The sequence below is a fragment of the Delphinus delphis genome, chromosome 9 (assembly GCF_949987515.2).
Source record: "Delphinus delphis chromosome 9, mDelDel1.2, whole genome shotgun sequence".
In the NCBI taxonomy this organism is placed as follows: domain Eukaryota; kingdom Metazoa; phylum Chordata; class Mammalia; order Artiodactyla; family Delphinidae; genus Delphinus; species Delphinus delphis.
Genome location: NC_082691.1, coordinates 77,376,532 through 77,402,549, shown reverse-complemented (window position 1 = coordinate 77,402,549; position 26,018 = coordinate 77,376,532). Strand labels below are relative to the sequence as shown.

General features: G+C 38.6%; 1 long non-coding RNA gene across 1 annotated transcript in view; it reads left to right on the top strand.

Annotated features, from left to right (window-relative positions):
• Window positions 1-18,245: 18,245 nt before the first annotated feature.
• LOC132430716 (uncharacterized) overlaps window positions 18,246-26,018 on the top strand; it is a 95,371-nt gene continuing 87,598 nt past the window's right edge. The window contains exon 1 of the long non-coding RNA XR_009520553.1: window positions 18,246-18,296. This is a non-coding gene — a long non-coding RNA (uncharacterized lncRNA). The remainder of the gene's footprint in view (window positions 18,297-26,018) is intronic.

Here is a 26,018-nt window from a genome sequence, read left to right as displayed (position 1 = left end):
AGTGACAGAGACAGAGAAAGAGGCAGAGAAGGAAAGACAGATTTTTTTGTTAGGAATGTCATAGAGGTACCCTCTAATATGTGCCGGTTAATCAGAGAACTTCAAGAAATAAGAGAAAAGTAAGCGAATGGATCATGTGGACATTTGGGAAAAAATTCCAGGCCAATATAAGATAAAATGCTAAGGCAAGGAGACAAGAGGTTGATTAACATTTTTTAGCAACAGAAATGAACCTAGCGTGCTTGGAATAGAGTGAAATGGGGAGAAATGGTATGGCTTGAGGACAGAGTGGTAGAACAGGTCCAGATCAGCAGAGTGTTTTAACCATTTCAAAAACTTAGATTTTTACCCAGATATGTTGGGGAACCACTGAACAGTGGAGGAGTTACATGATGAATTTAATATGCTAGATGCTAGGTTTAATTTTATATTTTTTTTCCCTTTAAATTGTCATTGATAACACAAGGCCCTGGCAACATTAGAGCAATAGATAGGTTTGATTTTACATTATGGAGTAGAGAATACCTTAATCAGCTCCCTCCCTCTCCATTCCCTGTGTCCCCTCCCTGTCTTTCTCTCCATCTCTGGGTCTCACTCTCTCTTGGTTTCTCTCTCTGTCTTTCTCAGCTATAAACTCATCTTTCTGGGAGTCTCACCTATACAGATTTGCAGATTTTGATTCTCTGGTTTAATGATCTGCTGTAACTGTTTTGAAATTCTTAATTTTATCTTTGAATTGGTGCTTTTTCAGTGAAATCTGATGCAACACTGGTGCATATGCATGAACAGAGGAGGTATGAAGAAGAAAGAAAAAGTTTTATAGTTTAGCAGCTTTTTATGTTTTTGAACAAGGATCCCGTATTTGCATTTTGTACAAGGACCCACAAATTATGTAGCTGGTTCTGTTCACTTAATCTTATTTCCCAGTTTTTCCTCACTTACAGGGATGAAGGATCAGATGAAGGCACTTTATTAGATGCTATAAGGGACACAAAGAAATCAGTGCCCCAGTCAAGGCTTTTTTTTTTTTTTTTTTTTTTTTTTGTGGCAAAGGAGTTAGGATTCCATACTCCTTCATCAGACATCTAAGAAGAATGCACATGTGTGCTACAGAGTAAGAGAAGACAAGATTTCACTTCACGGTTTTCTACACTTGCAAAAGAGCAGTAGTTTATCTGTCCTGTATCTTACCAATTCTTTTTGCAGGGGATGGGCTGGGTGCCACTGGGAATGTAAATATCTTAAGTAATAATTTATCATCTATTGAACAATTACTCTGTGCCAAGTCCTCTTCTAAACACTTTAAAATCATTAACCTATTTCAGCCTCTTTATGAGGTAGGTAGGATTGGAATCCCCATAAGTAGGTGAGGAAACAAATAAACAGAGAGATTAAAGAAACTTTTCAAGATCATACAGCTAGTAAGTGGCAAAACTGGATCATAAAACCAGGCAGTCTGGCACCAGAACCTACCCTCTAAATCTTATTCTACACTAAACCTTGAGAGAGCTAGAAATACAATTCTATGGGAGTTCAGAAGAGAGACAAGTTGGCTTCTGTGCTGACCTTAGAAACAAAGGTCAAACCTTGCCAGACACAATTATGAAGAAATAGAGGCAAGGGAAATTGTCCGTTTGTCATTTTACTGACATGTATAACTTAGAAGCTGAAAAGAAACATAGTTGTTATCTAGTGCAAGTCACTCTTTAAATTAAGAACATGGGACACAGAAAGGATAATTGATTCTAAAAAGGTCACACAGCTAATTAGAGGGAAGTCTGGGAATAGAACCTAGGTTTCTTGATTTCTGGTTCAGAGCTCTTTTTACAAAGCCTCCTACTTTGCATGCCTACATACAGATTGTTCTATTATGTGCCATTTGCGTGAGTCTCAGTCATTTTCAACAGGGATATTCATCATTCGGAAGGAGGGAACTACCGTATGTAAAGCATAGTTCCAAGAGCAAAGATAAATTATACCTATCAAAAACCCAAGGGCATTACCCTGTAGTATATATATATTTTTAATGAACATGTATGGTGCGTCCATTTAAATTAATAAAACATAATAAATTTTCAAAAACATTTTAATGAGTACATAGTATGAGCTATGATCTATCCCAGGTGTTAGAAATACAAAGATGACTTGTGAGAAGATAATTAATACACAGCTGCTTAAACATGTCCTTCTGCCTCTTTGGTGTCTTTGCTTGGAATGTCCTCCCCCATAACAACCCATACCCATTTCAAGTGCTTCCTCCTCTGAGAAGCCTTCCTTAACAGCAGGACATGGTTGGATGGAGTTGAAAATTACTCTTTCTATCCCCATCTGCCTTGTCCCTACCTCTATTTTAGCACTTATCACATCCCGTTGTATAAAAGCTTGCCATCCTGCTTGGCTTGGAACATTGGTAAGTCACATTCTCATTTCATTATTTAAATTTGTATCCTCATCCAAGCACAACCAAACCCCAGCACAATAACTGACACATAGTAGGTGCTGAATAAACTAATCAGTGTTGAATAAATATTAACATGCTTTTACCTTAATAGATATTGGGGAAAGTGTTTTCCAAAGTCCATATGAATTAAGTCAATGATGTAATAATAAAACACTGACTATTTATTCTCTTGGTTCTTGTTTCTTCTTTCACTTTCAGAGATCAATACCTTGTGATACTTATGTAGATTAAATTAATAGAAGCAGGTTTTACCTTAATTTGAGGTTGAAACATTTCCAACATTCATCTTGGATTATTGTGTGTGCAAAATCTATCATTTGGACAATCTAACACAAATTTATTAAATGGCCTCGTGTTTACCGAGTGGATATTTCAGTGGCAAGAAGATGAACTAGAAAAGAGATACCAAGAGAGCAGAGGAAGTGGAAATCTTGAGATTATTTAAAGAAAGATATGGTAGGATTGATTGGCGTGTTAGATGAAGCAAAATGATGAAGCAGACAGGAAAAGGTCTACTGTCTAACCTCAGTAATCAGAAGAATGATAGTTTCTTAAAGGAAAATTGAGGAATAGGGAAAAGATAACATACCCTGGGAGGGAAGAAGAGTTAATATATGGACATGCTTACTCTGAAATAGCATATTCAATAGCTTATTTTGAATATGGAAACATCATGTAAGCCTTGTGAATATAAAGTTGAATGACCAATGAGAGAGCCGGGATATAAATGTGATGACATTATCCGTACTTAAGTGAAAATCAAACACAAAGAAGTGACAAGTTTTCAAAGAAATAATTATAATGAGGCCAAAAAACTGAGACCCTGGAAAGCAGAGGTCAGAGTAAAAGTATATTGCTGAGGAGGGAAAGATGAGGGTATTAGAAAAAAGAACTGAGTCACAGTTTACCTTTACTAAGTTTCAGGTCAGTAATTCTGAATAATTTGGTTATGTTATCAGGAAATATGAGTTGGTCCATATTAGGAATGAAGTAAGAAAAAGACGCAGGATGAACTCGAGAGCATTTTAAACCCCTTTTTTAAAGAAGCTCTTTGTTACATTAGTAACAGAATAAAACGTTGATGGTAGTTGCTGAGTGGACTGCAATATTGTTTTAGCATTTTTGCTAACTATGAATTTATTTAGTTCTTAAGAAAACAGAAAGAAAAAATATTGGACATTCAGTTAAAGTTGGCAGACTTTGCTTTCTCTGGAAGACCCACTAAAACAATAGAAGGATGTATTTGGTAAGACACAGATTCACAAAGTCAGGAGAAAAGGAAAAGAAACTTGAGCAACACAGTTTTCAAAGCTGAAATGCAAAGATAAGTGGTAAATTATTCAACATATTGTCAAAAGTGAGAATTAATCCAGCAATGGGGAATACCAAAAGTAATCAAATTTATCACATGATCCCCCAAACTCTCAGGAATTGTCACAACCAGCTATCTCTTAAAGTGGAAGGAATTTGAAAGAAGGAGGATTTCTTTTTTTTTTTTAACATCTTTATTGGGGTATAATTGCTTTACAATGGTGTGTTAGTTTCTGCTTTATAACAAAGTGAATCAGTTATACATATACATATGTTCCCATATCTCTTCCCTCTTGCGTCTCCCTCCCTCCCACCCTCCCTATCCCACCCCTCCAGGTGGTCACAAAGCACCAAGCTGATTTCCCTGTGCTATGCGCTGCTTCCCACTAGCTATCTACCTTATGTTTGGTAGTGTATATATGTCCATGCCTCTCTCTCACTTTGTCACAGCTTACCCTTCCCCCTCCCCATATCCTCAAGTCCATTCTCTAGTAGGTCTGTGTCTTTATTCCTGTCTTACCCCTAGGTTCTTCATGACTTTTTTTTTTCTTAAATCCCATATATATGTGTTAGCATACAGTATTTGTCTTTCTCTTTCTGACTTACTTCACTCTGTATGACAGACTCTAGGTCTATCCACCTCATTACAAATAGCTCAATTTCGTTTCTTTTTATGGCTGAGTAATATTCCATTCTTTAAGACTGTTTCACAAGCAGTCAGATCCATAGATCTCTACTCATCACAGTTGGGGTGACTTCCCAGACCCCCAGAAGAGCAGGTATAATAGCAGGAATTTTGGAGGGAGCACACGAGGATAAGTAAGGGTTGTTATACTGTACCGAGAGCAAGAGAGCTAAGGAAATACACACATAACACATTTCAGTCCTCGTCCCCTCATCCCCCGACTTGTCTCCTAGAACCCCGACAGTCAGTCTCTGTCTTTTGGACTGCGAGAAAATAAATTTCTGTTGTTTAAGCTACCAGGTCTGTGACATTTTGTTACAGCAGTGCTAGAAAACTAATAAATGAATACCTGAAATTGAACAATCAAAAAGTCACATTACAAGAATGTCCCATAGAGCAAAGAAGATAAATAAATTCTAAAAGAGAGGGATAATTGAGGAGCGTGGAGGTGGGAACTATTATTTTTCACAGCAAACTTTATATAACTGACTTATTAACATGAATAATTTTGACAGCAATTAAAACTGAACCTTAAAAATACAGATTTTTCTTCACTGGTTAAACAAATGTAACATATAAAGCAATTCATTTTCTGACTTTACTCTTGGAAATCTAGGAGACTTTGAATTGGTGAGCCCCTAGAAAATTAAATTCCATTCTGGATATCATATCACATTGTAATGGATGAAGAAATCATAAAAAAGCTAGTCCGAACTCTCTAAACATACATATAGATTAACTAAAGACCTACCCAAATATAAGCTGTTATTATTATTGTTATTAGCATTATATTTTTATGTTCAAGTTGAAGGAGAAAAAGTTCACTGATCGTGTGGAATGTTTTCTTTTTGTCCCTGCAGATGCACATTTCATGCTCTCCCCCTGCTCTCTGCCCTGACAAACTGAACTTTATAGATTGTATCTATGAGCTTTCTTGCCTTCTGTATCAGATTGGATTTTGAAAATGGGCAAACAAAGCAGGAAGTCAGAGGGAAGGAGGAGACTGAGATCAGGGGATTTGATGTGGCTTTGCTCCTGCTAGGATGCCTTGGATTGGTTGTGCCTCTCAATGGAAGATTACTCTTCCTCCCAAGGCTATTGATTCTGTAGGACGTTTTCCTCCCAGATTCTAGGAACTAGTCTTTCTCCACCCTTTGACCTCCAAGCTCACTACTAACTCCAGGTTACTGCACTATCCTTGGTTCCCCAACTCTCACTCTTTGTAAATAACCCCTATATAAACAGTCCTTGAAGTATATCCTATTTTGAGTGTGCTAATGGAATTTCTGTTGAGCATCCAATCATATAAAATATGGTGAAATATATTAGAAATTAAACAACCACTTCCTTGCCTTCTGATTATATGGCTTATTTTCACATGGGTAGTAATTTCAAAGCTATTTTGAAGTTTAATGTGACTAGGTAACAAACAGTATTTACTAGTATATCAAGATTTGTTAGCTATACAAATGGGCAAAGAAATTGCAATAATTTACTGCACATAAGAGGTGAGGTAAAACAGGGAATGACTGGGCTCTTTAATGTAGCTACCGTGAAGTATCATTGCATGAAAAGAGGAGGCATACAATTATCATGCATCATGTCCAATGTATTATTTATTTATACCAATTGTTTAAAATTGGAGGGAATGGTTTTGTCTTCAGTGTAGCTGTATCACTTGGGTAGAACACAGACAGAAAGGTGTAGACTAAGGTGGCTTTCTAAGTAATAAACTGCCTGATTTAAGTCCTTATTTCTTTCTCATATGTATCAGGGTGGAGCTTTAATTCTTAATTGAGGAAGAGTGTGACAAATATTCATTTCCACTTCACCGGTAAACTAATATACAAGAATTAGGAGGAGTGAGATTGAAAGAGGCAACATCAGGCCTTAGAAGCAATTTCTGCTTACATTTGACCTAGTGTACTAACTTGTGTGTTCCTTCTAAATCCTAATGGACCCTGCCTTTTCTTCAAGCAAATTTTGTTCCCTGGAGAACAACTTTGCTAGCATTCATTTAGGCGAAATGTTATTTATTTCAATTCACTTAGAGATTATTGAAATATGCTCAACAAAGAAACACCACTTCTAAAAACGTCTTTAAAATGTTTCAAATCAGTTACACAAGAGATTTGGGGTAGGGCTTTATATCGTTTAACTTGTTTTTTTGCATTCTTTCTTGCTTACTTTTCCTTATTTTTGTCTTAATATAGCTCATTTTCAGATTATAAAACTATAAAATTATTTGAAAACTATAAGAAGGAAATAATATTGTATGGTCAGGCCACGCAAGAAGGCTATTCTCTTGCTCTCTGTACGTCCCCTGCCTGACAACTGCCTGCTTCACCTACACCCTAAGCACATGACTGACCTTCCTCTGTACTTGCCCCAGGCCCAGCTAGTGATCGTTCTTATCAAAGGGGCAGTGAGGGGCGGGCCCCTCTGCTGGTTTCCCTGGTAACCAATGAGCCCACCTGATGTCAATTCCCCTATAACTGGTAATTCCACACCCCCACCCACACCCCGGCCCCACAGCAAAGACTGCTATCATGTCCTGCCAGTCAACTGTTGCATACGGTGGGGTGTCGCTCCAGGACCTTGCTTCGGACGTGTAAGCTCCCCCGTCCATTAAACCATTGATATCTCTATTGCTGACACTGGGCTCTTTCATCAGTCTTGAAGCTGGGCAAGCACAGGGCTTGTAGGCCTCTGGGGTGCAGCCCAACAAATATACACCAAATTTCATCATATTATGGTTAATACCCAATGTTTATAAATGAGACCATGCTTACACGTTTTATGTTTATTCTGATTTTTTACATAATGTTATATAGTGATAATTATGCCATTATGTACTTTAAAAAACAAGATAAAATGTATTTGTTTCTAATAATGGCAGATATGAAACTTATCTGTGAATTATAGGCACATATAGGGATTACTAATCAGGACTTGATTACATCTTTCAACATAAAGTACATAATTTGGAAGGACAGGTAATGGATTGAGGATGGGAGAGCGATGGTGCTAGTGTGTTATATCTAAGGAGATTAAGACCAATCCAATAGTATACGGTCATTGAATTAGACATTAAACATCCTGTGTTGTAGGCTAGGTGCTACCAGTAACTAACTATAATGTGGGTAAATCAATCAATAGAAAAATAAGATTTTAAATGGTTGCATGCTCATCCATCCTGTATATATACCATAATTTAAGTAATTCCCTATTAGACGATTTAGGTTGATTTCAGTTTGTCGATATTGAAACAAATAAGAACATGATGTATATAAATGAGTCCCTAACATGCAATCTTGGTCACCTACTTCTGAGAGACAGTTTACTGCTGTTGATACCAAGCAAAGTCTTGCTGCCTGAAGCCCATAGAAGCCAGTACTATGGCACTGGCTTTTGAGAAAAGAAAGAGCTTTATTTCGAGGTTGATAGGCAAGCGAGGAGACAGGGGGAAGGGCTCAACTCTGTCTCCTCCATCCAGGGTTGGGGTAAAATTTAAGCGGTTAGGGGAATTTCAAACTTGGCAGAAGATGATTGGCTAGTCTCTAATCAGTCCATATATGGTAATCCAGCTACTCAGGTTGCTGGAAGCTAGATTTTTCTTATTGAAGGACTTCTTGCTTTGTAAAGAGGTCAGGTGGCAACGTTTCTATTGAGTTTCATATCCTTTCTTTTTTAAGGGTTTCTTTTTTTAATTAAGTGTAACAGGCAAAATTATTTAAGTAATTAATTTTTAAGGAATTTCACATGTTCTGATTCTTTCCACTGCTCCGGGGTCATCCTGGAGACGTGGGTTCCCATCTCGCACATGCGCAGGGCTGTCTCTGTAAAACAACTCCAGGTTTGATTAATCAACAACGCGTTTTAGGGAAACAAAACCAGTTTAAGCTGGTCAATGTTTTACGTGTAGTTTCACTGCTGTTCTTCTGCCTCTTTTTTCAGTCCTTCGATTTTGGTGCAAATATGGAAAGGCAGTGATGCATAGTGGACGAAAGGTAAGTCAAAGAGTTCAAGGTCGAAATTCTCACTCTTCTTTCTAGGTGTTTCCACATTGGGAATTGTACTTAATCTTTCTTAAAGTAATAATGTAAGCATTTGATGAGGTTAGGTAGAGTTCTTTTTTTGTTTTTTTACTCCTTCCATGCATGGCTGCTAGATGTATATATTCTACCCCTTGAAAACACACCAGGTCAAGAGCTGCTGGGAGGCGTGATATCTGATAAGACTGGGGGATTCAGTGGTCATGTGCGTACTATTGCACCCCTTTGCTGTGACGTGGTTCCTTAGTCCAAGTGCAAGGCAGTGTTATGCTGGGTCTGTCAGTGGATTAAATGCTTTTTATGTTTTTAAATAGCGGTGCAGAAAAGGCAAACCTATGCCCTAGATTCGTATTCTTTCTATTCAAAATTGTTGGCTTTTACAAGGTGGAAGGAGTTGAATGTAATCAACGTGCCACTGAAACCGTGGGTTAAATCCATTTCACCTGCCTTCACTAATCAAGGTCCTGTTAAGACTTGCATGTCCTCCAAACAGCAGGTAGCCTAGCCAATAAGATGTTTGCCTGAGTTGTTTTCTATGAACTTGGAATCAGCTGCATCTAGTTCCAGTTGAACTGGTTAAGACAGGCTCGGACCACGGACCCTTCCACTGGGCATGCGCAAGCGTCCATATTCAGCGGCCTTTAAAAAGAGCAGAGCCTGGAGCTTAGTTACGCCTGCGCAGAAAGACATCACCGCACCGTTTTTCCGATCACCTTTCCCCATGCTCCCCGCGTTCCCCACGCCTGAGCCTGCTCTGCTTCGTTGTTATGCCTACAGACACCCAGTCTCCTTGCCTTCAAGGAGGTTGATCTGAGATTTGTTCTGCGGTCTCCTCGCTTGGCTGACTCCTGAGTAAACCCTCACTTCGCTGCAAACCTTGATGTCTCGGTGTTTTCGCTCACTGTGCTCGAGCAGGAGGAACCTGGTTCGGTAACACCAAGGGGCGGATTTGCCTCCTCCAGGTAGGATGCCATATCAGGACATAGTGTTGGTGTTTGTGGCTAAGAGTTGGATGTTTAGCAACGGCAATGGCTAAATCAGCTTTGTGGAGTGGGAACTTACACAGTTGGCCCTATGGGTATCTTTCATCCTTATCACCATGAGTCTTTGTGAACCTAACCGTGCCTGCTGTGGGGCAGACAATGACAGAGGCCAGCTGATCAAATCAGAATTACTGGTCAAGTAATTCTGTCACCTTTGTTGTTTAGTGCTCCTTCTGTGGTGGATACTCTGTTGGGGGTTAATAAGGAATACAGAGAGCCTCACCCTCTGTGCTCACGTCAGTGGTGGTGTCACCATGCCTCTCCCCTGCACCCTTAGCCCTGATCTTTAGGATTTTCCCTTTCCAGGCCTGGCCCAATCAGCCAAGTCTTTTTTTTTTTTTTTTTTTTTTTTTGCGGTACGCGGGCCTCTCACTGTTGTGGCTTCTCCCGTTGCGGAGCACAGGCTCCAGACGCGGAGGCTCAGCGTTCACGTCTCACGGGCCCAGCCGCTCCGCGGCATGTGGGGTCTTCCTGGACTGGGGCACGAACCCGCGTCCCCTGTATCGGCAGGCAGACTCTCAACCACTGCGCCACCAGGGAAGCCCCAGCCCAGTCTTTTCTCACTGCCTGTGTCTTAAGTGATTTTCCGTTGGGCCCCAGCACAAAGTGGTAACTAAGCATACTGTCTGAAGCTTTGCTCAATAAGAGAACTCCCCCTACTGCTGTCTTCAGTGGGGCACAAGTACAGCAGCAGAACATTTTAGCCTGCTTCCACCTACCAAGCCAACCTACCTCTGAGCAAAGCTTGCTACTTTCCTTCCTCTGTCATTTGCTGATAGAGACTGCACTCTACCCCCATGTGCCCCAGGTGAAAGGTAGAGACATGAGTGCAGCAGTGGTAAATGCCATGGAGATCTGGGCCACATGCTTTTGATGTGGTGTTGCAGGGTTCTTCCTTCGTTAGCTGTCCAACTTTCTTGACCCTAGAGACGCTGTATCCTATTAACTACATCCACACCTCTTTTCAATCAGGCTTTCTTGACCTTTACTCCAACCTCGTCTCTCATTAATATAATGGTAACTCTACTTGCTTCTGCTGGTTAAATACTTCCACCTGGCCTCTGTTATAAGGGGAGAGGGAGCGTGCAATCCTCATTACTATCAGTGAACTTAATTCTATGACAGTATTACCATTGTCCCTGTTACAAGGGACAGCAACCATTGAGGTTTACAGTAATGCGTGTGTTCCTCTAACTAGTGCATTCTCTACCATTTTGGTACATAGGGTACCCATCAGGTCCTTGTGCAGAACATAGGTAGCTAGTGGATTTTCCAGCCTTACACAGCATAGCCACTCTAACATGCCTGCTTCTGAGCCTTTTGATCCTTTCAGCATCTACCACAGGCATTTCTATTTAACTTAGTGTGGACCATTACTTTCTCTATACTTCAGGAGTTGTATGTTAATATTGTTTCCTGAGATCCCTGCCAAAGTATTATATCCTGTAACTTAGGAGAATGCCCAGAGCTTCCCCAGGCATGTTGTGACTTGGCTTTGGTGGCTGGCCATGAGATGAAGTGTGAAAGGGTACACGTGTTGTCTTGAAAGCAGAGGCGTCTGCTATAGCTTTAGTAGTTCTACCCTGTAACAGTAAGGAGTGGGCCGCTTTGGCAGGTCCAGAGAGACTTCAGTGGACTCCGAAGTCTCAAGGATTTTGACTGCAGTGAAACATCTGTCCTCAAGCCAGGTCTTAATACTCCATTTTTCCCAACCACACTTGGCATAGCAAATGTGGGTTACGTGGACGGGGCTAAGAGTTAACCTTCCCTGAACTTTGCTACGTATATTGAGTTACATTGAATTGCTGGTCCAATTCATTAGCTATCCTCTCTTCCCTGGAACTCTGCTACTCTTCATAATTAAGTTGTGGGTTTCTTCCTTAGCTTTACTGCCCTCTGGCTATAGGAGATGAGTCTTTTCATGCTACCAAGGAGGACTTCTGCCTTGCACACTTACTTTTATTCAGTGATTAGTCACCTGCTTTTTTTTTTTTTTTTTTTTTTTTTTTTTTTTTTTTGCGGTACGCGGGCCTCTCACTGTTGTGGCCTCTCCCGTTGCGGAGCACAGGCTCCGGACGTGCAGACTCAGTGGCCATGGCTCATGGGCCCAGCCGCTCCGCGGCATGTGGGATCCTCCCAGACCGGGGCACGAACCCGTGTCCCCTGCATCGGCAGGCGGACTCTCAACCACTGCGCCACCAGGGAAGCCCAGTCACCTGCTTTTTAATGTCTTCCTCCAGTCTGTAAATGGCACTTAGCAAGAATTATCAAGATAGGATTGTTCTTATAACTTGCTCTTCCAAGGGACTTAAGATATATATACTGGCAGGTATAATATTTGTTTTATCTCAAAAATAAGACATTAACTATTGGCAAAATTTAACAGTTGCATTGCAACAGTCTGCAACCAATGGGGTCTTATTTTGCACCTGGTTGTCAGGTGGTCCATCTCCAAAATTCTGTTTTAGAGCCTGCTTCCTTGGACCCCTCCAGGTACCAACAGTTTTATGGTGGTTTGCCTGGAAAACAGATTATGAGGCAGAAATTTTTATGCTGAAAATTTATAAGGGACTACCTTCAGGGTCAATATCTGTGGAAGAGTAAAGGAAACAAGATTAAACAGGGAAGAACTCAACTGTGATGTAGACCAATAGGTCTCAGTCTCTCCTTTGGGAGCTCTAGGGATGGAACAATACTTGAGATTGCTCCATCTTGAGGCAAGGACACCAGCTGTTAATATCACAGTATCACCCAGGCCCTGGATGCACACTGACCTTTAGGAGGGAGATGTGACTTCAGATAAGTATATTCTTTTCAGCTGAGAACAACTACCTGAGACAGAATCAGCTAAGAGCCATCAGTAGCCAACACTCCCAGCAGCTGGGAGAAGGTGTGCTTAGGTTAGAAGGTTGGAAGGGGAATCTAGGTGGCACATACTACACTCCAGAAAATATATTTTAAGTGAGATTGACATAAGATCTGTCTTAAATACTTTGTCAAATATTCCTAGTACATATTGCTAGTATTAGTATATAATGTCATCAACATGTGAATGCACCATTATATATAAATTTATATATGTACAGATATATTCATCATAAATTTACATGGGTCTTATGTTTACATAGTTCCAGGCCGTCTGAAAAATATAATTATCACAAATCATACTATTGTCATTAGTGTTTTATAAAAATCTGATTATGGTTCTTTTTAACATAATAAAAGCTGATACTGAAAATGGAGAAAAGGAAAAGAAGAAACTTAAAGACACGTTACATTATTTGTAGTTTTCAGTCTGAGGAAAAGGCAGAAATAATTCATGGTAGCCAAAGGGTTTAAAGAGAATAGAATTTTACAAATACTTGAGAGAAAAGGGAGCAAAAGATGTAAGGAAGGAACATTAATAAATAAAGGCTGGTAAGTTAATGATGATTCTGAAGGTTCTGAGCTATTGAGATCATTTTAAAAAATTCATACTGGAAAGAAATAAAGGAATGGGAAGCTTTGGATTATTTATCAATAATCAAGGAAAATTGATCTTGGAAAATTACTTCTTAAATGCTAAGAAAATATGGTGAATATCTCCTTTAGAGAAATGAGAGTTAAATAAAAATATTAATAACTGGTCTTAAGTTTCTCTGTCTCTTTCTCTCTCTCTGTTTTAAATAATTTGTAAAGTTATAGCCTCTATCTCTCACCTCCTCCTTATCTGGCTCTGGATTTTGATCCTAACGCTGTTTCAACAGTGATTTCCATTTCTCTGAGCTGGAGGATACACTCTTCTCTTCAGACAAGGGACTCCTTCTGGCTGGTAGCCAGCCCACTAGCTGACTCTCCCACTCCCAAAATGTCAGAGATCCTCTCTTTGGCCTGTGTTTGCCCAGCCCTGGCACTGCCTTCAGGCAGCAGTTACAGGCAAGCATAACACTAAGCTCGCTAGAATTATGACATGGTATATATGATATGTAGGATATATATGTAAACAAAATAATCTCGATCTTGTCATTTTCTTTCTAGTAATCATATCTGTTTGCAAGAGCTCTACATTTTATAAAGTAAACACCATCTCTGTAAGAGTTCAGTCTATTTTCCACTCTGAATTTGAAATTAAATGAAACAAAACCTTGCCTGAGGAAAAGGTGAAGTAGTCATACTGTCTTCAACTAATAATCTCAGGTTCACAGAGTACGTTTTCTTTCAGCTCTCCCTCACATCTCTGGTAAGATGACCACTGCCTGCTGTATCATATTTTACTACTACCAATGTTGAATCTCAATGAGATGTTTTACTATAAGATCTATTTTTAACATGCTTTTTAATTATAAAATGCAACAGAAAAAATGTTAATTCATGACCATTCATGTTACTCACTCTCACCTGCCCCAGAAGTACCCAGTAGAGTTTTCCTTTGCCCGAGAGGTTCCTGGGCCATTTTTACACACATCACAATAAAGAGTGACAAGCAATGTCATGAAGCCAGAAAGGCCAATAGGCTTTACATTGGAAAGAACCGTGTGTCTGGTAAACGTTAGCTACAAGCCAAGTGAATGTATTAAGGCCAAACTTGTGTTTTTCTCCCCCAATTCAGATGTTGAAATCCTAACCCTGGTACCTCAGAATGTGACCATATTTGGAGATAGGGCCTTTAAGAAGGTCATTAATTAAAATGAGGTAATTAGGGTGGTCCCTAATCTAATATGACTGGTGTCCTTATAAGAAAAGGCAAGATTAGGATACAGATGTCTCAGAAGGAAGACCATATGAAGAAACGTAGAAGACAACCATCTGTGAGCCAAGAAGAGAGGCTTCAGAAGAAACCAACCCTGGCAACACATTGATATCAGACTTCAGCCTCCAGAATTGTGAGAAGACACATTCTTGTCAAGCCACGCAGCTTGTGGTACTTTTTTATGGTAGCCCTTGCAAACGAATACAAAAGGAAAAATTCAAAATGCTCAAATAATTATTGTGTTCTGGAAGGTAGATTGGAATATTTTAGAAGGAAGAATGCCTGAAACCTTAGGGCAAGCTACTTGCAGTTTCAAGTTTAGGACAGAGTTTAAGAATGAAGATTGTAAGGCAGTTTGACATTTATTATGTAGGTAACCTCTATCGGCCTTTTTTTTTTTTTTTTGAGAGACTGCAGCAAAATTTTAAATTATTTTTGTATATCGAATAAATGTTCTCTGGATTAGCAGAGATTAGAAAAGCTACCAAGTACCTGATTTTATATGTGCGTATTAACAATTATTAGCTACTTAGTACCTAGTACATTACCTCTAGTCATGACGAAAGTTCCTAGGCCAATAGATGAGAAATAACTTGTTCAAGTTGACCCAGAGATTCCAGAGCTGGAGTTTAGCCTAGATTAATCTGATTGGAACAATCGAGTTCTTTCTAGCCTATGTTGTGCAGTTTAAGTGTGTTTGGGAAGCAGCTGCTCATTGTAGTAGACGGTTGTTGCCTTGCCAGGATTCCCTTTACTGATCTGAGGTCACCCATCTCCCAGGTTCTGTGAGTGTGGGCTACTAACAGTTGAAGCTAAACCATTCTTCCTAGAACTCCCCTTAGAGTGTGGGAGATAGTTTGCTTCAGGGTAGGATGGCTCTGTGGACGTTCCTCTGCTTAGAACTCCCCATAGGATTAGGCTGAGGCTGGATTTCATCTGCATGCACGTGTTGTATAGGCTTCTGCCCCTTTCCTGTCTTTCTCACCCCCTTAAATGTTTCACCTGAGAATAATATTTTAGTCACTGCCTCAAGAATCCCCATCCAGGGACTAAGCTTCTAGAGCATCTAAGACAAGGTTGTAGTAACTGGCTGAATAGTAATATGAATCAAGCTTACAGGTAAATATAATACAAAAAAAAAAGAACCTAGCAGCTTTTTGACATGTAGTTAAATATACATCACATCACAGGGAAACAATAGTTGAAAACACATCTGGAAAAAATGCTTACTGCAATCTACAGTATTATGAAGAAAATTAAAAGCATTTTTTAGCATAGACTGCAGTTTTTGCCAAAGTGCATTGGTTGATACATAAATTTTATAGTTCTTTGTGTCAGGACTAGTTGATTACAAGCATAGAATCGCAATGCAAATTTTCTTAGTCCAAATGAAAATTCATTGTCATTTGTGTCTGTGGAATTCAAGGGTCAAGTTTACTTTAGACATACGTGGACCTAGAGGTTTCAGTTACTTACTTTCTATATCTTTGGCTTTATTTGCTTTATTCTATACGCATATAAAGCTACCTCTGTAAAGGTAACTTTTCTAATGCCTAGGCAAGATTGGAATTGGCCTTGCCTAGGTCATTTGCTAAGGGTGAAGTAATCACTGTGTCCCACAGTATGTGGTACTCTCATCGAACAACCTGGGTAGTGCATATACCACTGCAGTGGAAAGAGGCGGGTATTGACAGCACAACTGTGGCCACACAGAGAAAGAAATTCCTAGTGAAGCCCTGAAAAGGGGCATGTGAATGTATATTAGGTAGACAAAAATACTTTTATAATAGTCTACTAGTAATGCTATTAGCAGAACATGATAAAAGATAGTGAGATTCAATGTGTTAGGAAAATGCTGGGTTAATCAAATTGGAAAGCATTTGTTAAGGCAGGACTATTCAGTTCCTTCAAATACTAATGAAAACTTTGAATTTCCAAGATGGATATGCTATAGATTATTTTCCTAAATTTATGTGAACTTGGAACCTATTTTTAATGAAGTCTTTTATGGAATCCAGATATACTTGGGTCCAAAAACAGATGCCTCTACTTATTAGCTATATAACTTTGGAAAATCAGTTAAATTCTCTGGGCCTCAGTTTCTTCAGTTGTAAAACTGGAATAACTAAGTATACTTAACATGTATATTATGAGGATTAGAGAAAATGCATTACAAATGCTTGACTCTATAAAAGTAGTTTGTATTGGGCAAGGTAGTGTTAACTTGGAGACCCTTGAATACCTCCCAGGAGTGTTAAATTAACAGAAAAGTACTTTAATCTCATTTTAACAAGCTGAGAGGTGAATGAGGTATTTATGAGGATTAATGTATAAGTTGGGTATAGGTTGACTTGCATTTGGGGTGACAAAAGAGCCAGGGACCTGAAGGACAGTTGAGAGGTTATTGTAATCAATTGTGAATTGATAGGTATCTGAACCAAGGAAACAGAAGGCAGTAATGTACAACTAATAAGAACAAAGCGTAAAAATGATTAGAAGACTTTCAGAATGGCCCAATTCAGCAGCTTACCGTGAGAATTTTATTTTTCAAATAGTCTGTTTAATTGAATAGTGATGGATGGGTGCTAAAAGATGTGCAAAGTGTCCTCTTTTCCCAGGTTAATAAAACAATACACTGTGAAATACAATACAATTTCAGAAGTTTAATCATCAGTAAAATCTTCCTTTATATACAATTACTCATTTTGTACAGTTCACATTTCTGCTAATAGAATGTGGTGTAAAATAGGGATTTTACTTTATTCGGTGATTATTTAAGAACAGTCTTATTTTAGAGTATGTACTCAGATAAAAACCCATATGCAATCATCATATCAGAGTATTGTAAAATTAAGTAGCCTGTTTTCAAATATTTTAGAGCAATAACCATAAAAAACGGAAGAGTCTTCAAATACAGAAATGCATGTCTAGGATTAGTGGTAGAAATTAAGAAAAGAGAAATTGAATTTAATATCTGAAAAACCTTGTCATTTGTGATCTTAATAGGCTTTACAAGGATATAATTTTACCTATATTTGGATCATTAGTATTTATTATAAAAATACACTAGAGGGCTTCCCTGGTGGCGCAGTGGTTGAGAGTCCGCCTGCCGATGCAGGGGACGCGGTTTCGTGCCCCGGTCCGGGAGGATCCTGCGTGCCGCGGAGCGGCTGGGCCCATGGGCCGTGGCCGCTGGGCCTGCACGTCCGGAGCCTGTGCTCTGCAACGGGAGGGGTCACAGTGGTGAGAGGCCCGCGTACCCCAAAAGAAAAAAAAAAACCCACTAGAAACAAATTAAGAAAATTCTTAAACTTGGGTATTTGACTTACTGTAAACTGTAATAGTAATTAAGTATTTTTCTTAAGCTCATTAATAAGGGAGGATAAAAAGAAAAAGCACCCTGAATTATAGAACACAACTGCTTCCACAAGTAGTTTTTTTTTTAATTACTGCTCATAGGTAAGATATTGTTTGTTGCAAAAGAGGAAAAACAAAAGCTAGAACTACCTTAAACAATAAAAATGAATGCCAAGGAGTCAAAGGAAATATTGAAAATAAGTTTCAGAATGAGAAGAAACCTGGGAAGTTTTGTAGTTTGTGTAGCTACACTATTAATGTGACTCAGATTCAGCTTGATGTACCTAACTGTAGTGATGGTGGCTCGTGTGTGTGTGTGTGTGGAAGGTAATGAAATTGGCCCAACTTGGGTTACGTGTCAACCTTAATCAGCTGTGGCAGGATTCAGGGTCCTGTCTTAGAAGGATCCATTGCCTTTCTCATAGAAAAACTGGTGTGCAGACCCCCAGTAGGACACCTGCTAAATCTAATAAATTAAATCAACTACAACTTGATCTTTAAACAAGATTAGCAGAGAAAATACGTACATAAATTTGTTAGCCTTAAGAATATCCTTATCTTTCAATTCCTGTGTTTCTCTAGGTAAACTTAGAGCTGCCATCTTGGTGTAGCCAGCAGTGCATCGGTCTCACAACCTGAAGGTCTTGAGTTCAAGGTAAGCTTGTTAGATGAACTTTTTACCTAGGAATCACTTTGAGCAGTCCTTATTTGGAAAAAGAAACATGACATAGTACAATATTTTGTGCTAAAAACTTTTGTTTAGTTATTGCAATTATGACTTTTAAAAAATTTTCAAGTGTAATCTTAATGTCAAATCCCAATTTAAACAATAGACATGGGGTTGCTTTGATTGAATTAAGAGAAGATGCTATTGGCATTCCCACTTGCTTGGATTCTCTGCTTTCCCCTTACGGCAATCCTTAAAGTTCCATTCCAGAGAGCCATATCACTGCAGAATACAATCTGAAAAAAATCACTAGTGTAGTAAAAAGAGAGCGTGCATAGGATTTTGAATCACAGGAACAGTTTTATAAAATGCTGACTCGAGCACATCCTAACTTGAAGATGGGCTAAATCACTTAAATTCTCCAAATCTTCATTTCTTCAGCTGAAAAGTGTAGAGAATACCTATGCCATCTAACTTGCAGGTTTCACTTATTGAATAAGTCATCCACAGGAATGTCTACAATGCTATACACTGTTAATTGACACTGTAATCGGCATCTGTTTCCCCACCTTCTGAGGAAAACATCCAAACTGCTAGTTCATTTAAGGGCATCTCTGGTCCCCATTGACCACATGCCCATCAGTTTCAACAGTTCCTTCTCCTTTACAATAATGATGTTGGCCTCCAAGGATATATTAATCAGTGACAATCTATATCCTAACAAAACATCAGCTATTCAATTATTTTGACATCATATAGCTTACTCTAAACGTGCTAGTGGCTGTTTATCTTCTTCTGTGGTCCTAGAAGAGGGAGAAGAATGAGCATGAACAGAGAGAAAGGCTCCTAAATCACTGATTTGACCCCATCCCAGGAGCTTGTGCCATCAAATGTGAATAGCAAACTCAGTCTTCCTCTAAGGCTCCTCTGAGGATTGTTCATGGAGGTACAGAAGGGTACACCCAGGGGAGAGGGAGACAAAAGCACCTTCTTGCTAATATTCACTTGAGAATGATTATAAACCATGAAATGAGTGACAGACTAAAACTGCTTCAGTTGAGGCATACATTTTCACTCTATTTTGGACGCTGGTACTCTGACAATGTATTTTAAGCTCAGCACTTGCTTTTTTTTAAAGAAATAAAATTCTTATTCAATTGTGTGAAAGGCACTCTTCTCAAGACCGAAGCTTTTCTGTAGTAATGTTGTCTGTTTAGATTTGAAGCCACTAAGGCCCTGGCACATACAGCTGGAACACTATTTTTAAAGATATATTGTGTCTGTTAATACAGAGGTCATGATGTAGATTTTTGCACTTAGAATCAGCATGAGAACGTGGGACTGTTCTTGCAGATCTTGGCTCCATCAGCAAATAAATTAAAATAAACTGGAGGCTTGAAATAGAAATAATCCTCCTTCCAAGTGTTTCATTTAGAGAATGACATCCTGTTTTCTTCAGAATATCATGGGTAATTCTGCATATGAATGAATTCTGGAACAGAAAAGGCCCAGCAAATGAAATACGCAAAGTAACTTTTAGAATTTCAGGATTCAGTAATAAAAATAAGTGATGATGCTTTTCCGTTCAAAGTGTGAAGGGAACAAGGAAACCTGAAACTGTGAGTTAGATATAAAGTTTTAAAATTTTATAACAATTTGTGATAGCATGGTAAGCTGAATTCTCCCTATAAGAGAATATAGTATATCTTTAGTACAATTTACCATTTATCTGATACGGAAAATTTTGACACAGTTTGGCTATCAGCTATTGAAGTGAGACCAACGTTCTGATTATAGTCATAAGTAGAAAGGTATATTTCAAAAACAACTGGACTCAAGCATCATTTACCTGGAAATACTCTGATTAGGCTCCCAGCTGAGCCTGGAGAGGCTTTAACTGAAGTCCAAGGTAACTACTGTCAAAGTCTTAGAACCCCATTGCTATTAAAAAAAAAAAAAGTACAGTGATATAATATATTAAAAAATAAACTTCAATTTATAATCTTACAGGTACGTCTTCCATTATGTCACTGCTAAAACTGACCCAGCAGTTGCAGTAGTCTTGACCCTTGTCTATCCCTAGTGCCCTTATGTTGGATTTTACTACTATTCTCCATTTGAAAGGAATTGGGACCTTAGCTGACTTCCTGTCTTGAGTATAAAAAAGATCAGTAGGATCTTTTTATATATTTTAATTGCCTAGATTTTTTTCAGACTTAACATCCTTTCAGGAAGTAGTGAAAGCTTGCACTGGAAATGTCATGGCAGTTTTTGTATCAAGATGATAGTGATAAAAAATAATTATTTTGAACAAGTTGAATCTGTAAGATCCATGAGTTTATGTGAAATTTGTGTCAAAGATTGGTCAGATGCTTATTAGGTTTTTCCTTTCTCTTGAGTACAAACTATTTTCTAGTTCTTTTGATTCTAAGTGGAGTCATAAGACTGGTTGGTTGCCACCAAAGAAGTGTGAGCAGAAGTGACCCCTTACCACTTCTGGGGTAAGGCAGTTAAGAATTGCTCCACAATCTGTTTCTTTCCCTGTTCTGTTGACTGGATGTGAATTTGAAGCCATATATTAGAAATGGCCAAGAGTCAGTCGTACTGGCTCTCTGAAATTCTGCACGCATTAGAACCTTTTCTTCCCACAGTTGGGGGACCATTTTGTACTTTGGCACAAGTCAACAGCCACCAATTAACATTTATATTATCAGTCCTCCAAGATTTGAGGGTTGTTTATTACACAGCTAACATTACTTACCCTGACTAATACTCAGCTAGAAAGAGGTAGTAGTAATTGTGATTACAGAAGGCAATTGTGATACAAAAAACATAGGATGTAGGCAAGAACCAGTAAAGACTGGGAACTGAGTTATAACACTAGGTATTTCAGAAGCAATCATAACTGATTCAGGTAAGTACTGGTAATATCAATTAGACAGGACAAATTATACTGGGGTTGAACAGTTAATTGCATTGGTTGTCACAGTGGTTGTGAGCAACTACAAAAAAGTTAAATATTGTGATTAAATTGTTTCCTAGGTCAGATGTTTCAAAAAAAGAATTGATAAGACACAAAAGTCCTCATCTCCTAGGAGACGAATTTTCTAAATGATACAATTATCATAAAATACGAATGAGGCATGCATACAATTTTAATAGTGCTAGCAGAACAGGTCAACATACCGTGATATTAGGGCAGTGGATCTTGTAATGCAGGTAAAACAAAATTGGGAATGGATGATATCAATATATTTTGAGATTCAAACTAGGTTTCAAAAACCAAAACTTATATCGTTGAACAAAAGCTAATAAATTTAACAAATACTTGTTATTGAACACTCACTGATCTTCAGACTTTGTTCTCCATGTTTGGGATATGGGTGCCTACATTCTACATTTCAATAAGTTTAACTATTAAAATAAATGTCAAGGCCGGACCTTCAAGATGGAGGAGGAATAAGACGGGCAGATCACATTCCTCCCCATGAATACATCAAAAATACATCTACATGTGGAACAACTCCTACAGAACACCTACTAACTGCTGGCAGGATACCTCAGACTTCCTAAAAGGCAAGAAAATCCCCATGTACCTGGGTAGGGCAAAAGAGAAAAAAAAAACAGAGACAAAAGAATAGGGACAGGACCTGCACCTCTGTGGGGGAGCTGTGAGGGAGGAAAAGTTTCCACACACTAGGAAGCCCCTTCACTGGTGGAGACTGCGGGTGGCAGAGGGGGGGAGCTTCAGGGCCACGGAGGAGGGCGCAGCAAGGGGTGCAGAGGGCAAAGCGGAGAGATTCCCGCCCAAAGGATCAGTGCCGACCAGCACTCACCAGCCCAAGAGGCTTGTCCACTCACCCGCCGGGACGGGCGGGGCTGGGAGCTGAGGCTTGGGCTTCGGAGGTCAGATCCCAGGGAGAGGACTGGGGTTGGCTGCGTGAACACAGCCTGAAGGGGGCTAGTGCGCAAAAGCTATTCAGGAGGGAGCCTGGGAAAAAGTCTGGAACTTCCTAAGAGGCAAGAGACCATTGTTTCGGGTGCATGAGGAGAGGGGATTCAGAGTACTGCCTAAACAAGCTCCAGAGACAGGTACGAGCTGCAGCTATCAGCGTGGACACCAGAGACGGGCATGAAAGGCTAAGGCTGCTGCTGCAGCCACCAAGAATCATGTGCGCAAGCACAGGTCACTATCCACACTCCCCCCCCCCATGAGCCTGTGTAGCACGCCACTGCCAGGGTCCCGCGATCTTGGGACAAGTTCCCTGGAAGAACACACGGTGTACCTCACTGTTGAAATGTCATGCTGGCCTCTGCTACCTACAGTAGCAAACCCAAAACAGTTAAACGAAATGGTAATAGGAACATACATATCATACATTAAATGTAAATGGGCTAAGTGCTCCAACCGAAGGACATAGACTGGCTGAATGGATACAAAAAGAAGACCCATATATATGTATGTATATATATCACGACTCTTTTATCCATTTATCTGTTGATGGACACTAAGGTTACTTCCATTTCTTGGGTATTGTAAATAACGCTGCTGTGAATATTGTGGTGCATGTATCTTTTCGAATTAGTGTTTTATTTTCTTCAGATGTATACTCAGGAGTGGCATTGCTGGATTGTATGTTAGTTCTATTTTCATTTTTTTGAGGAAACTCCATACTGTTTTCCACAGTGGCTGCATCAGTTTACATTCCCATCAACAGTGTACAAGTGTTCACTTTTCTCCAGATCCTCACAAATATTTGTTATTTGTGGTCTTTTTGATGACAGCCATTCTGACTGGTGTGAGGTGGTATCTCATTGTGGTTTTGATTTGCGTTTCTCTGATTAATGATATTGAGCATTTTTTCATGTGCCTGTTGGTCATCTGTATGTCGTCTTTGGAAAAATGTCTATTTAGGTCTTCCATCCATTTTTTTAAATCGGGTTGTTTATTTTTTTGATGAGTTGTATGAGCTGTTTATAGTTGTTGGTTATAACCAGCAACTGATCGGTCGTATCATTTGCAAATTTTTCTCCCATTCAGTAGGTTGTCTTTTCATTTTGTTGATGGTTTCCTTTGTGATGTAAAAGCTTTTAAGTTTAATTAGGTCCATTTGTTTATTTTTGTTCTTGTTTCCTTGGCCTTAGATCCAAAAAAATACTATGATTATGTCAAAGAGTGTTCTATGTTTTATTCTAAGGGTCTTATGGTTTCCAGTTTTACATTTAGGCATTTAATCCATTTTGAGTTTATTTTTATATATGGTATGAGAAAATGTTCTAATTTCATTTTTACATGTAGCTGTTCAATTTTCCCAGCACCACTTATTGAAAAGACTGTCTTTCCTTATGGTTTATTCTTGCATCCTTTGTCATACATTAATTGAACATAAGTGGTGGATTTATTTCTGGGCTTTCTATACTGTTCCATTCACCTACATGCCTGTTTTTGTGCCACTACTGTACTGTTTTGATTATTGGGGCTTTCAAGTATAGTCTAAATTCAGGGGGCATGATACTTCCAGCTCTGTTTTTCTTTCTCAAGATGGTTTTTGCTATTAAGAATCTTATGCGGTTCCATACAAATTTTAGAATTACTTGTTCCAGTTCTATGAAAAATGCTATTGATATTTTGATAGGGATTTCATTGACTCTCTAGATTGCCTTGGGAAGTGTGATCATTTTAATAATATTCTTGCAGTCCATGAACATGGTATGTTATTCCATCTCTTTGTGTCATCTCATCTTCGATTTCTTTCATCAGTGTCTTATAGTTTTCTGAGTACAGGTCTTTTATCTCCTTAGATTTATTCTTAGGTAATTTATTCTTTCTGATGAGATTATAAATGGGTTTTTTTCTTAATTTCACTTTCTGTTAGTTTATTATTATTGTATAGAAACACAACAGATTCTGTATATTAATTTTGTAACATGCAACTTTACTAAATTCATTGATAAGTTCTAGTAGTAGTTTTTTGGTGGTGTCTTTAGGATTTTCTATGTATAGTATCATGTCATCTGCAAACAGTGATAGTTTTATTTCTTCCTTTCCAATTTGGATTCCTTTAATTTCTTATCTGATTGCTGTGGCTGGGACTTCCAATACTAAGTTGAATAAAAGTGATGAGAGTGGGCATCCTTGTCTTGTTCCCAATCTTAGAGGGAATGCTTTTAGCCTTTCACCCTTAAGTATGATGGTAACTGTGGGCTTATCATATAGGACCTTTATTATTTTGAGGTATGTTCCCTCTATACTGGATTTTTGGAGAGTTTTTATCATAAATGGATGTTGAATTTTGTCAAAAGCCTTATCTGCACATATTGAGATGATTATATGATTTTTATTCATTTTGTTAATGTGGTGTATCACATTGATTTGCAGATATTGAATCATCCTTGCATTACTGGGATAAATCCCACTTGATCATGGTGTATGATCCTTTTAACGTGTTGTGGATTTAGTTTGCTAATATTTTGTTGAGGATTTTTGCATCTGTGTTCATCAGTGATATTAGCCTGTGAATTTCTTTTTTGTGATACCTTTGTCTGGTTTTGGAATCAGGGTGATGTTGGCCTCATAGAATGAATTTGGAAGTGTTTCTTCCTCTACAAGTTTCTGGAATAGTTTGAAAAGGATATGCTGTTACCCTTCTCTAAATTTGTTAGAATTCACCTGTGAAGAATATGTTAGAATTCACCTGTGAAGCCATCTTGTCCTGGACTGTTGTTTGTTGGGAGTTTTTAAGTTATGGATTCAATTTCATTCTTAGCAATTGGTCTGTTCTAATTTTCTGTCTCTTCCTGGTTCAGTCTTGGAAGATTGTACACTTCTACGAAATTTGTCCGTTTCTTCAAGGTTGTCCATTTTAATAGCCCATGGTTGTTCATAGCAATCTCTTATGATCCTTTGCATTTCTGTGGTGTCAGTTATAACTTCTCCTTTTTCATTTCTGATTTTATTGATTTGGGCCCCCTTTTTCTGTGATGAGTCTAGCTCCAGGTTTATCAGTTTTTTTTTTTAAATCTTTTCAAAGACCCAGCTCTTAGTTTCATTCATCTTTTCTAGCTTCTTTAGTCCCTATTTTATTTATTTCTGCTCTGATCTTTGTGATTATTTTCTTCTACTACTTTTGGGTTTTGTTCTTTTTCTAGTTCCTTTAGGTGTAAGTTGGGGTGTTTATCTGAGACTTTTCTTGTTTCCTGTTGTAAGCTTGTATGGCTCCAAGTTTCCCTCTTAGAACTGCTTTTGCTGTATCCCATAGATTTTGGATTGTTGTGTTTTCATTTTAATTTGTCTCCAGATGCTTTTTAATTTCTTCTTTGATTTCTTCAGTGATCCATTGGTAAGTGGCATATTTTTTTTAGCCTCCACGTGTTTGTGTTTTTTGCAGTTTTTTCCTTGTACTTGATTTCTACTCTCATAGCATTGTGATCGGAAAAGATGCTTGATATGATTTCAGCTTTATTAAATTTAACAATGCTTGTTTTGTGGCCTAGCATGTAACAATCCTGGAGAATGTTCCATGTGCACTTGAAAAGAATGTGTATTCTGCTGCGTTTGGATGGAATGTTCCACATATATCCTTTAAGTCCATTTCATCTAATGCATCATTTAAGGCCAATGTTTCCTTATTGATTTTCTGTCTGAATGATCTGTCCATTGATGTAAGTGGGGTTTTAAAGTTCCCTACTATTATTGTGTTACTGTTGATA